Raw genomic sequence first — 12,884 nt, forward strand, 5'->3', positions numbered from 1 at the left:
TGAAAGCTGAGGAGGACTCTCCCTCTCTCTCAGGCCTGCACCTCTTTTCCCTCCCTGCTGACTGGCTTTCCCTGTGACTCAGAAGAGCCTGGCAGGAAGTGTCCGCCCCACAACTTTGAGGTTTACAGCTTCTCTATTCCAGATACCAGACCACACTGGGATTGAAATCTCTAGCCACAACTTCAAATTCCTAAAAAATGGACTGGGATCTACCCAGGTTGTGTTAGATGTCTACCCTCAGCCCAGGACAAGGATCTTCCATGTAACCTGACTGCAAGCAGCCTACTTACATGACCTGGGTAGACAGTTCCAAGGAAAAACTGTGTCTTTGGCTTACAGCCTAGGAGAACTCCTTAAAAGATGTCCACTACTCTATCCATTTTATATTGCTATAAAAATAAGTGAGATAGGAAATTTACATTCTAAAAAAGAAATTTCATTATATACTAATCTTGTGCAGAAACACAGGTAATAAAAGCAAAAGATAATGAAAACTTTCTGCATTTTGCCTCAACAGAAAGTACAATTAAGCTACTTCCCAAAATAATAATAAACATAGTCTGTCTTTATCTAATGCCTACCATTTGCATGCCTTCAAGCATTCTCACGATTAACTCAAAGTCACCCTGGGCTGACTTATTAATATTTTGCCACAGATAAGACTGTGAAGCTGGAATGATCCCCTGGAGAGACTTTCAGACAGAGGTGGCTATCCCACTGCCCTAAACAATCACCTTTGATACATGGGACACACTCAGAACTCCCAAAGAAAAAGGATGCAAACACCAAATTATTATTGGATGAAGTTGCTTCTTAGTCTTTGGAGTTTAGATGAGGGGAAAGAATCTCACTAAACCTGTCCCAGTGTGCTAAGTTCTGTAGCCACTTGTTAACTCTCCCCGCTCCCCTATTTGCTCCATAGGGGCTTCCCAGGTGGCCAGGTGGCACTAGTGGTAAAGAACCCACCTGCCAATGCAGGATACTAAGAGACTTGGGTTAGATCCCTGGGTTGGGAAGATCTCCTAGAGGAGGGCATGGCAACCCACTCCAGTATTCTTGCCTGGAGAATCCCATGGACCGAGGAGCCTAGCGGGTGATGGTTCATAGGGATCCAAACAGTTGGACACAACTGAAGTGATTTAGCATGCAAGCTTCAAATATTTCTAAAATCCCTGGCTGCTTCTTCATCTAAATAGACCTTATCATATCTTGGCAGATTTACTGAAAAACTAGTTTTTATAAATTATTCATTCTTTAATGAGCAAACATTCATAAAGTCCATTCGGTTTTGGTTGCCCCTGGGAATGAGGAAATAGAGAAGACACACTTCCTGCTCAGGAGAGGCTCTACTGGACTATTTTCTGATTTAATTTGAACCAATTCTTATCATTATGACTGTCACTGGTTTCTTGCTAAGGAAAGAGTTTTCAAGAGAGCTATAGGCTAAGCCTCAGCTGGATGGGAAGCTGCTTTGGTTCAGTTCAGTCGCTTAGTCGTGTCCAACTCTTTGTGATCCCATGGATTGCAGCACTCCAGGCCTCCCTGTCCATCACCAACTCCTGGAGTTTACTCAAACTCATGTCCATTGAGTCGATGATGCCATCCAACCATTTCATTCTCTATCATCCCCTTCTCCTCCTGCCTTCAAACTTTCCCAGCATCAGGGTCTTTTCAAATGAGTCAGCTCTTTGTATCAGGTGGCCAAAGTATTGGAATTTCAGCTTCAGCATCAGTCCTTCCAATGAAGGACTGATTTGGATCACAGCCTTACAGTAGCTTTGATTACTCAGATTCCTTTTTATTAAAGGTCAATACTTCTTATCATTTAATTATGAGTCTTGTTTCTGCCAGTTTCTTGTGTGTGTGTGCGTGCATGTACATGCACATGGTTGCTTTGGGTTGACATTAGGGCATAAAGCTTTTACTTCGCCCAAGTATCTGAAATGCTTGTTTTACTTACTCTCACCAACCTACTCTTCTTGATCAGGGCTCCTCAGGTACAATCAGATAAAAAATAATTGTAAGAGCTTTTGTGATATTTTGTGATACTTACTTTAAAAGATCAGTCTTCCCAGGTAGCACTAGTGGTAAGGAATCTGTCTGCCAATGCAGGAGACCTAAGAGATGTGGGTTCGATCCCTGGGTCAGGATGAATCCCTGGAGTAGGAAATGGCAACCCACTTCAGTATTCTTGCCTGGAAAATTTCTTGGACAGAGGAGCCAGTGGGGTACCGTCCATGTGGCTGAGAAGAGTCAGATACAAATGAGTGACTGAGTGCACACACACACACACACACACACATGCACACTTTAAAAGATCAGGATACAATGGAAGACTTTTATTTGATGATCAGCTTGTGACTAATTTAGAAAATAGAAGAAATCGGGCTGAACATCTCTCCGCCTTATGTCTCCCACTCTGTTACACTCATCTACAAGTGCACACAGTCATCCTGCTCTTCCTTCTCTCCCACGTGATAAGAAGCCCCCCTGCTTGTGTCCTGGACGTGCTCCTGTAGGACTTGGCTCTGTCTAAAACCTCATCTGATAAAACACACAAATAGGACAATATGCACATCTGATAATAGACACAAGTCTCTTTCATCTTAAAAGAAAAGAAAAAAAAGGTTCCCCCATCTCTTCTGCAGTTCACTATCTTCACCAGCCACAGCAGTGTCTTTTCTCTTCCCTCTGAATGTCTGCTCCCTTCCTGTTCAAAGCTCGGTCAACTTTAAGGCACTTCTCATATCCTCATCACCTGATTGAAACTGCCTTATCGCCTTAGAGTTGCCATGAGAGATGTTTCCGTCTCTAACCTTCTTGTCCTTGATTCTGTTCTTGATACTTTTGACCACTCTCACAATTCCAAACCTAACTCCTCCTGACTTTGGGGGCACCATCCACTTTGGGTTCCGCCTTGTTGTTTTTCCAACGGTGATGTCCTGCATGTGACTTCTTCCTTACCTGGCTTTCTCACTACGCCATCATTCTAAGTCTCCCTAATCTCTGTCTTCTTTCCACATTTCTCTGCTGGTGCATCAGCCACACATGTGCAACTCTGGATATTTGCGCCTCCCCACCTGGATACCCCATGAGTCTCAAATCAACATGTCCACCTGGTCTCATCTACTCATACACCATTCTGCCCACATGTGCTCATCTTCCTATGTTCCCTACTGCAGTGAACAAAACTACTTTAAATGTAGTTTCTCAGTCCAGAAACTTTAGAGTCACCCACTTCTTTCTTCACATTCATCCCAAACATTGGGTCATTTCAGTTCAGTTCTGTCGCTCAGTCATGTCCAACTCTTTGTGACCCCATGGACTGCAACACACCAGGCCTCCTTGTCCATCACCAACTCCCGGAGTTCACTCACACCCATGTCCATCGAGTCAGTGATGCCATCCAACCATCCCATCCTCTGCTATCCCCTTCTCCTCCTGCCTTCAATCTTTCCCAGCATCAGGGTCTTTTCAAATGAGTCAGTTCTTCGCATCAGGTGGCCAAAGTATTGGAGTTTCAGCTTCAGCATTAGTCCTTCCAATGAATATTTAGGACTGATTTACTTTAGGATGGACTGGTTTGATCTCCTTGCAGTCCATGGGACTCTCAAGAGTCTTCTCCAACACCACAGTTCAAAAACATCAATTCTTCAGCACTCAGCTTTCTTTATAGTCCAACTCTCACATCCATACATGACTACTGGAAAAACCATATCTTTGACTGGATGGACCTTTGTTGGCGAAGTAATGTCTCTGCTTTTTAACATTGGGTCAGATGATGGAATTTACCCTTCAGAGACCCTGTGACTTATTTAGTTCTCAATTGTACCTTGGCTGGATTATAAAAGCCACAGTAAGCAGTCTCATTTGATTGATTCCAGTCTTTACCCTCATATCCATCCAATTTCACTGAAGCCCAGGTAATCTTCCAGAAACGCAAATGTGGTGATGTCAATTCCCTGCTTAAAATTCTTTGAAAGCCCTCAATCCTGCAGAGTGAAGTCCGTGACTTAGCATTGTTCGCACAGAGTTAATCTTTTGCTTATGACTCCCACTTCACTTCCTATCAGCTCCTCACTCTTAGCTTCTCAGCTGCATGCTCTGTGGCTTGAGAAAAGCCATTTTAAAAAAAATTTATCTCCATCATTTCAATCCATAAGAACTTCATTTCCTCTTACAGATTTGCCAAAAGGAAAATTGCAAGTCTGATCCCCAGTAATATAATCAGCCAATCATTTGCCTCAGTATGAAAATGTCTCAGTTTCTGATGTCCTTGGTTATTTCAGCTTCTCTATTCTTGCCCCCATTGCCCAGAAGAGAGTCATTCCGAGACTGGAGCACTGGCAGTGATGAAACAGGTAGGTTCTAGACCTGGAACCTAGCAGACCCATTCATTCATTCTTTTGTCTGATCCTATTGTGTTGTTCTGTGGAACTTGAAGATTTGTTTCCTGGCTACTTGGTAATTGATCAGTCCAAGCTCATGGTGGTTACTCATTGATTAGCACAAGTATGTGTTAAGGTTTCAGACCAACATTATTTTGCATATGTTAATCCCATGCATAGAATTTTCTCCCAACTCCATGTTCTGTTTCCCTGGTTCAGCACCTGGCGAACTCACTTGCTTCCAGACACAGCTCACATGCTTCCTCCTTGTTTCCCCCTCCCTCACACTCCCTCTTCTCAATGACAGTTAATTACTTGCTCAAAGCTCACACAGTACCATGCACATCCCTCTTGCATTGCAGTTAACACAGTGTGTGCTGAAGACCACACCGGGTTTCTGTTTCTCTCTCTGCACTTGAATGAATTCGTCATCATCAGTCTCTGAGTATCCATCATCACTGTTTTCAGTGTCTAGTGTGGTGCCTGCCGTGGAGTCGTTGCTCAGTAAATATCTATCAGAAGAAATTAAGGGGACCTATGTATCCTATTGTCTAACTTCATTTACAGAGACATTTCCAACAGAATCACAAGGCATCAGAATGGAACAGAACCTTTGAAATCACTCGAGAGCATGTTTCTTAATGAAAACCTTCAAACAAAGGTACGTGGACAAATGAAAAGAATATATAGAAGATTCCACTGGAGCTATTTTGGTTTCCCAGGGTTGGCTGATGCCAGTAATGCAATTGTAGATTTGATAATGAGCCCTGAGTAGAACAGATTTGCTCTTTCTTTAAGTCCTTTGTACTAGGCTGCCTTGGCCTCTTTAAGGAGAACTCTTGGGCTTGAGTGACAAGTATTTCCCCAGGCCATGGCAATGTGGGACATTATTCAGTTTGTCTCCTCCCCCTCATGCTCCCAGTTGATTGATTTACTGGCACTATGGTTCTGACAAAATCTCTCCCATAGATTCAGATGCAAGATGGTCTTAGGCATGGCACTACCACTCTCTCCGCATGGCAGAAGTCTCCCTGCACTGCTCCCAGGCTCCAGGGCAAGGAGGTGATGGCTGACAACTCTGAGCAGAGCAGTGCCTGGCGCCATGTGACTACAGGACATGCCCCTCTCTGTAGTCCCCCCAACACACCTGCTCTTTCAGGATTTAGTTTCTAGCAGTCAATGTCGGGGTTGGCTCTTTCACTACTTTCAGTAGTTTGGGGGCTGAACTCAGAGTTAGGGCTACTGAGAATTTTTGTCTCTCTTCTTTCCCACTTGGACAGCTATTTCCTACTTTTTATTGAAGATGAGATGTTTGGATGGCATCACCGACTCAATGGACATGAGTTTGAGTAAACTTTGGGAGTTGGTGATGGACAGGGAGGCCTGGTGTGCTGCAGTCCATGGGTCGAAAAGAGTCAGACACGACTGAGTGTCTGAACTGAACTGATAAACATTTCACTAGATTTTTATATTCAAGAGTCAAACAAGGTGCATTTGTGTTTAAGCATCAGTATGCAGAGCAGAGACTTGTGTTCTCTTCTTCCCCTTCATACAAGGCAGTGGCAGGCCTTCCCACAAAGTTCCCTGGCCAGCCCCCTTCCTTCCTCCCTCTCATAACTCTGTTTTTAATTCCCTCTTCAGGTTCAACCAGTGAATGATCTTAAATTTTTGTACTTCACTTTGGGATCCACAAAATGCTGGAATTTTTCAAAAGGGCTTTTTAAAAGAATAATTAATTTATTTTAATTGCAGGCTAATTACTTTTCAATATTGTAGTGGTTTTTGCCATACATTGACATGAATCAGCCATGGGTGTACATGTGTGCCCCATCCTGGGGCCTCAAAAGCCTCCCCTCCCTGACCTAGTCCAGGCCCCAACACGCTTTGTTACCTCATTTGCACTGCTGTCTGGAACACGATACAAAACTGCCTTCATCCTACAGAGAGTGTGCATATTTTGAGAAAATTACTCAGCACTTAAATGTCAAGATAATCGAGCCCACAATCCCACAAATAATTACAGAAAGGACAGAAATGAGGCATCACCACTGCCCATGCTGCACGGGACCTTAGGGTTCAGCCCACACCTTTCCCAGGTGGAGAGAGGAGAAGACCAGAGCTGGACCACATGACTCCTCATGGCAGCTCCTGCTGACCTCTCCTGAAGTCACGTCCAAGGCCAGTAAGCACTTGTACATCGCACCCTCTTGAAACCCTCAATTTCAACTTTTTTTTTATTTCCAAAATTATCTTACATTTCCCTTATGCTGAGATAAAAGAAGAAAGGAAGTGGATGGTGAGTCTTGAGGAAATATTGTAATGCTCTTTGAGTCCTGACAAGGCAGATATCCTGATTCACTGGTGGGAAGTAACAAAAGACCCCATAGTTGTATGTTTGCTTGTTTTTTCTTTTTTTTAAAGCTTTTTAAAATAATTAAATTTCCTTATTTTTGATTTAAGGATAATTGTTTTACAATATTGTCTTGGTTTCTGCCAAAAGTGAAGTCGCTCGCTCAGTCGTGTCCAACCCTTTGTGACCCCATGGACTGTAACCCACCATGCTCCTCCATCCATGGGGTTTTCCAGGCAAGAGTACTGGAGTGGGTTGCCATTTCCTTCTCCAGAGGATCTTCCTGACCCAGGGATCGAACCCAGGTCTCCCGCATTGCGGGTAGATGCTTTACCGTCTGAACCAACAATATAAATCAGCCATAGGTATACCTACATCCCCTCCTTCTTGTACCTCTTTCCCATCTCCCTCCTTATCCCCTCATGTTGTTACAGAGCCCCAATTTGAGTTCCCCGAGGCATACAGCAAATTTCCATTGATTGTCTATTTTACATATGGTGATGTATATGTTTCCATGTTACACACAGTTGTTTAGAACCCATCATGGAGGTAGATCCTGGAGACCAGCAGCCTTGAGCTCTGTCTCCTCTGAAAACACCTTCACTGTGTTTCTGAGGAGCTGGGGAATCTGACTCAAACAGTAAAACGTTTTCCTGATTTGTCTTTTAATACAGCAGCAGCAGCAACTAGAGATTTTTAAGGGGTGAGGCAACAGCGAGAGGAGACCATGGTATCTGCACAGTGGGTGGGGAAATAGTTCAACAGGAAGGGACAGAGCACTGGGATTAAGATAACGTGATACTCTGGGGTCATTTTACATCACAGAAAGATTCTCCCAATTAATTTCTTTTCAAATAAGCAGTTACCTTGTTCTTCAGCAGTAAAACCAAAACAACATGCATATGATTTTATTGTCATGGAAGGCAATATAAATGAGATATATGCTAGGTGCTAAGCTCCATGATGGACTCAATGGGAAGACTAAACTCCCACAGGCCCTGATTAAGAATATCACCAAAACAGGGCACACAGTCAGTAACACTTAGCATCAGGGACCCAGACTGCTTCAGACAGTCTGTGCATGGTGATTAGCATAATCTTGGACTTGAGTAGGTCTTCTCTGCTGTGGGACTTCACCACCTTGTATATGATGTTGCCTCCTCCTGGGGAGATTTTCACGCTTCTATTGTCAAAATAATGAAGGTTCATATAACTCTTAGAACTCAAAAATTATTCCTCTGGAAGAATGAAGTTTGGAACTGGTCTGCTTGGTGGTAACCTTCTCTGAGGTTCCTAATCATCCTGTACATCTCCTCATTAGGTCATTAGTGACCAAGCTGCAAATTCTATAGATCATTTCTTGGGCCTCATCCTGCTTTATTTACTAGCAGTATTTGACCTAGGGGACTACTTGCCTTCCAGGGTACCATAGTCTCTTGGTTTGACTTATTCCATTTATCCTTCTGTTTCAGAGTTCTCAGCAACCAGAACTCCAAAAGTTGTAATCTCCCAGTGTTCTTAGAAAGAATTGACACCAGGGGGTGCATTCATAGTGGTATCTATTAATACATACTCGGTATTCCTGGAATTGTGCAGTGTCCTGCTATTCTGTATCGTGATCATAATGTGGACAGTGCTGGTCTACCAACAGTTACTAGTTCACAAAGAAATAAGAACAGAGATTAGGAGATCACACCTAAAAGCCTGTAGAGCATTGTGACAGTGTTACTGCCTCTGTATCTGCAGTTGTTGGACTCTTCTCATTGTTCACAGTCTAAGCAGGTACAGTTTGGGCATCTTTAATACATGTGATGAGTCACACCTATAGGAGCTGGATACCAGGGATATATAACTAGACCATGTTACCAAGTGTGGTATTTTAAGTGTAATTAGTCAACTGAAAAGTACATAACATTTGAATCTATTTTTTTCATTGAAAGATATTTAAATCAACTATAACATTATCAGATAAATTGTTGAAACTAACTACTTTTGAAGGATTGAAGATGAGTATTGGAAAGAAATATGACTTCCTTTGTGTCATTTTGGATAAAAGTAAAAAATGAATATTCTGAGCCTGCAAACATTGCTTTAAAATTTCTTCTTCTGTTCTCATTAGCCTGCCTCTTCAGTCATAAGTGATATTGAAACAAAACATAGTAACATTTCAGATGTGCATTGCCCTCAATGACTACTGCTGTCATCAACCCAACCTAGAGTAGATATATTAACAGCAAGAAGCAAGCTCATTGATCACTTAAAAAAAATTATATATAGATATCCAGAGTGTATATTCAAAATGTATGTAGAGATTTTGAAAGTGAAGAATCACAATTTCATTAAGGTTTTGTTTTGATAAAAATTATAAAACAATAAACAGTTATAAGTGCAGTGTTCTTATTAATCATCAATATGCATAATTTCAATGTGATGCATAATTTGGTTGTCTTTTTTCTGTTGTATTTTTTTCTGATTATTGAAATGGAGTCTTATATTTGCTGAATCTAATAAAAATGTGGTTTGATTTTATCTGTCTTTATTTTTAATTAAATTTTCTCCTTCCAATAATTTACTTTTGTCTTCTTTCACAAAAATATCAGTTTGCAAGAGATTGAAGACATATGAGGTGCAGTATATATCCAGAGATAAGGCAGCCCCTGGAGCTGGAAAACTCTTTCTCTGTTCTGTGTATACCCACTCCTGTGCTGATATCATCAAGACTCATTCCTTAAATTCCACTCAAATGCCAACCACTTCTAAACATATCTCTTCAGCACAGACCTCTCCCCTGAACTCAGTCTTACTTGTCCAGTTGCCTACCTGACATTTCCACTAAGATGAGTGAAAATTCCAAAACTGAGCTACTGAACTTTACCCATCCCCACGCAAAATGCTGTGTTTGCAAATTTCCTCATCTCAGTAAACAGAGATATCTTTCTGCTAACTCAGGCCAAACAGAGTCATCCTTCACTCTTCTCTTCATCTCATGTTCCACACCCACCTCTATCATGTTGAGGTCATATTGATTCCACCTGTGAAATACATCCAGAATTTAACCATTTTTTACTACCTCAATTTCTATCAGTCAAACGCCAGCATTTACCCGTCCGTACCTGGATGGCTGCAATAATCTCCTAAACAATGTCTCCTTTTTCTCTTGCTTATGGTTTCTACTCAGCTCCTCTGGCAAATGAGCCTTTCAAAGATAAGAACAAAACTTGCTCCTCTTCTCTTCTGAAAGAGTGTCTGTTAGTTGCTTAGTAATGTCTGGCCCTTTGCAACCCCGTGGACTGTCAGGCTCCTCTGTCCATGGAATTCTCCAGGCAAGAATAGTGGAGTGGGCAACCATTCCCTTCTCCAGGAGATCTTGACCTCTTGGGGATCGAACCAGGGATTGAACCAGGGATCAAACCAGGTCTCCTGCATTGCAGGCAAATTCTTTAACATCTGAACCACCAGAGAAGCCCTATGAAGCCCCATTGGGGTTTAGTCTAGAGTCACTTATAAAGTCACTTATAAAGTCTAAAGTCACTTATAAAGACTGAAAGCTATACATGATCTGTTCTCTTCCTTTGCTCACTCTGATTCAACTGCAACTTCCTTGTTACTCATCAAATGCACTAACCATGCTTCTGCCTCAGAGACTTTACCCTCATGGTTTCCTCTTCCCAGAGCCCTTTTCTCCTGCAGATCCCCTTAGCTTGCTCTCCTTTTGGATATTTGCTCTAATGTCATCAGCTCAATGAGATTCTTCCCAGGCCTTATTTAAGTTTGTGCTCCTCTGATTTCTCCTATTCCTCTTCCTAATTTTTCCCCCATAGAATGTAATACTTTTAAATGGACTGTATAATTTGTATTGTAAAGCTTTTCACTAGAATATAAACTCCAGGCAGGACAGTAGGGATTTCATCTCTTATGTTCACAATCAACTTCCTAGCACCTAGCGCAGAACTTGATACTTCGTATGTACTCACCTTCTTTATCATAAGATCTGTTATCTGACTGTGAGCCCCTGGTAAAGAGAGAGGGTACCTTATAACATTTTTGATTATTTGTGCTTACCCTAGTACCTAGCAAAGGACAATGGTCAATGTATATTCACTAACAAATGAATGCAAAGCTGTCTGGAGACCTGCAAATGATGAAGGTATACCACCAGACCTTGGGTTTTAGTACCTTAGCGTGAAGGTGAGACAGCTACAGAGGAACCACTTTTAGATGAGAGAGACAAATAACAATTCATACATAGTTCTGGAAAAGAATATATTATTGAGGTTTGGGGTAGAGCAGGTGTGTTTTGAGTTCTGAGCCTTGGAAAGAAAGAGAGAAGAAAGGTTATCTTCAGGTGAGATGGGAACAGATTTTAGGTATGTTTGATGAGAGTTTAAGCAAATCACCTAGGCTGAATGCACCTCCAAATTCTGAGGACTCACCGCAACAGTAAGAAATCTCTATTTTGTCTTTACTTCTTCAAATAGTGACATCTGGAGGTAAAAACTCTCACATAGTAGGGAGAGAACCATATCTTCAAAGTATTTGCCTTAAGACAACTAAGTGTTAGACTTGAGTTTCAGGAAACAGAATTCAGCCATTGTGTACATGGAAAAGATGTACACTTCCAGCTGTAAAAAAAAATTATAGCCTTTTTCTTTAAGAACAAACAGGGGGGAATGATAGCTATATTTGAGGAGGGGCAGTGGTATATCGGTAATGGAAGCTCATAGAGGCTGCTTCCCTTTCCCTAGATCATAAAGAAATGTTATGATCAGTGTAGTCATTCACACTTTAGTATGAATAAACTTATTTCTGTTTTTATTTTCTTTTCCTCAGGGAGATTGCACTGTAGACCTCCTCTCTTACAGTATGGATAGATTTAGGTGTCAACAATCAAGTAAGAACAAGGATACTTCCTTTCAGTAAGTGAAAGTACTTCCATATTCCCCTTCAGATTTCCAAATTCCTGGTCATATTGAATGGTTCACTTTAATCCTGGGGATCAATAAACACAAAAGTTATTGTTGAGAGAGGTCTCTAACATTTGAGTATTTTATTTACACTCTTATTGAATATCTTTAAACACAAATCAGTAAGAATAACTCATGAAAAAAAGTTTTAATAATTTGTTGGTATGTTGTACAACTCTGCTTTTGCTGAGCAGGGCCAGAGTCCAATGTGTATGATGTTCTACAATATAAGCTGGGGCCTTACAGGATTAGAGTGTTGTGCTTCTTGGGATTCAGAAGTGCAGATCTATTATTTGTCTTGCCTGACATCTATTATCCAGACAGCTGCGAAAATACCAAAACATTGCTTATGTTTCACCACTATCTTATTTGATATTCTTTTTGTTTCCATTCAGTTTGGTTCAGTTGCTCAGTCATGTCCTGCTCTTTGAGACCCCATGAACTGCAGCACGCCAGGCCTCCCTGTCCATCACCAACTCCCAGAGTTCACTCAAACTCATTTCCATTGAGTCAGTGATGCCATCCAGCCATCTCATCCTCTGTCGTCCCCTTCTCCTCCTGCCCCCAATCCCTCCCAGCATCCAAATCTTTTCCAATGAGTCAACACTTTGCATGAGGTGGCCAAAGTACTGGAGTTTCAGCTTCAGCATCATTCCCTCCAAAGAAATCCCAGGGCTGATCTCCTTTAGAATGGACTGGTTGGATCTCCTTGCAGCCAAGGGACTCTCAAGAGTCTTCTCCAACACCACAGTTCAAAACCATCAATTCTTCAGTGCTCAGCTTTCTTTATAGTCCAACACTCACATCCACATACGACCACTGGAAAAACCATAGCCTTGACTAGACAGACCTTTGTTGACAATGTCTCTGTTTTTTAATATGCTGTCTAGGTTGGTCATAACTTTCCTTCTAAGAAGTAAATGCCTTTTAATTTCATGGCTGCAATCACCCTCTGCATTGATTTTAGAGCCCAGAAAAATAAAGTCAGCCACTGTTTCCGCATCTATTTGCCATGAAGTGATGGGACTAGATGCCATGATCTTCGTTTTCTGAATCTTGAGCTTTAAGCCAACTTTTTCACTCTCCTCTTTCACTTTCATCAAGAGGCTCCTTAGTTCTTCACTTCCTGCCATAAGGGTGGTATCATTTGCATATCTGAGGTTATTGATATTTCTCCTGGCA

This window comes from Oryx dammah, unplaced genomic scaffold, assembly GCF_014754425.2.
Source record: "Oryx dammah isolate SB20612 unplaced genomic scaffold, SCBI_Odam_1.1 HiC_scaffold_25, whole genome shotgun sequence".
Lineage (NCBI taxonomy): Eukaryota > Metazoa > Chordata > Mammalia > Artiodactyla > Bovidae > Oryx > Oryx dammah.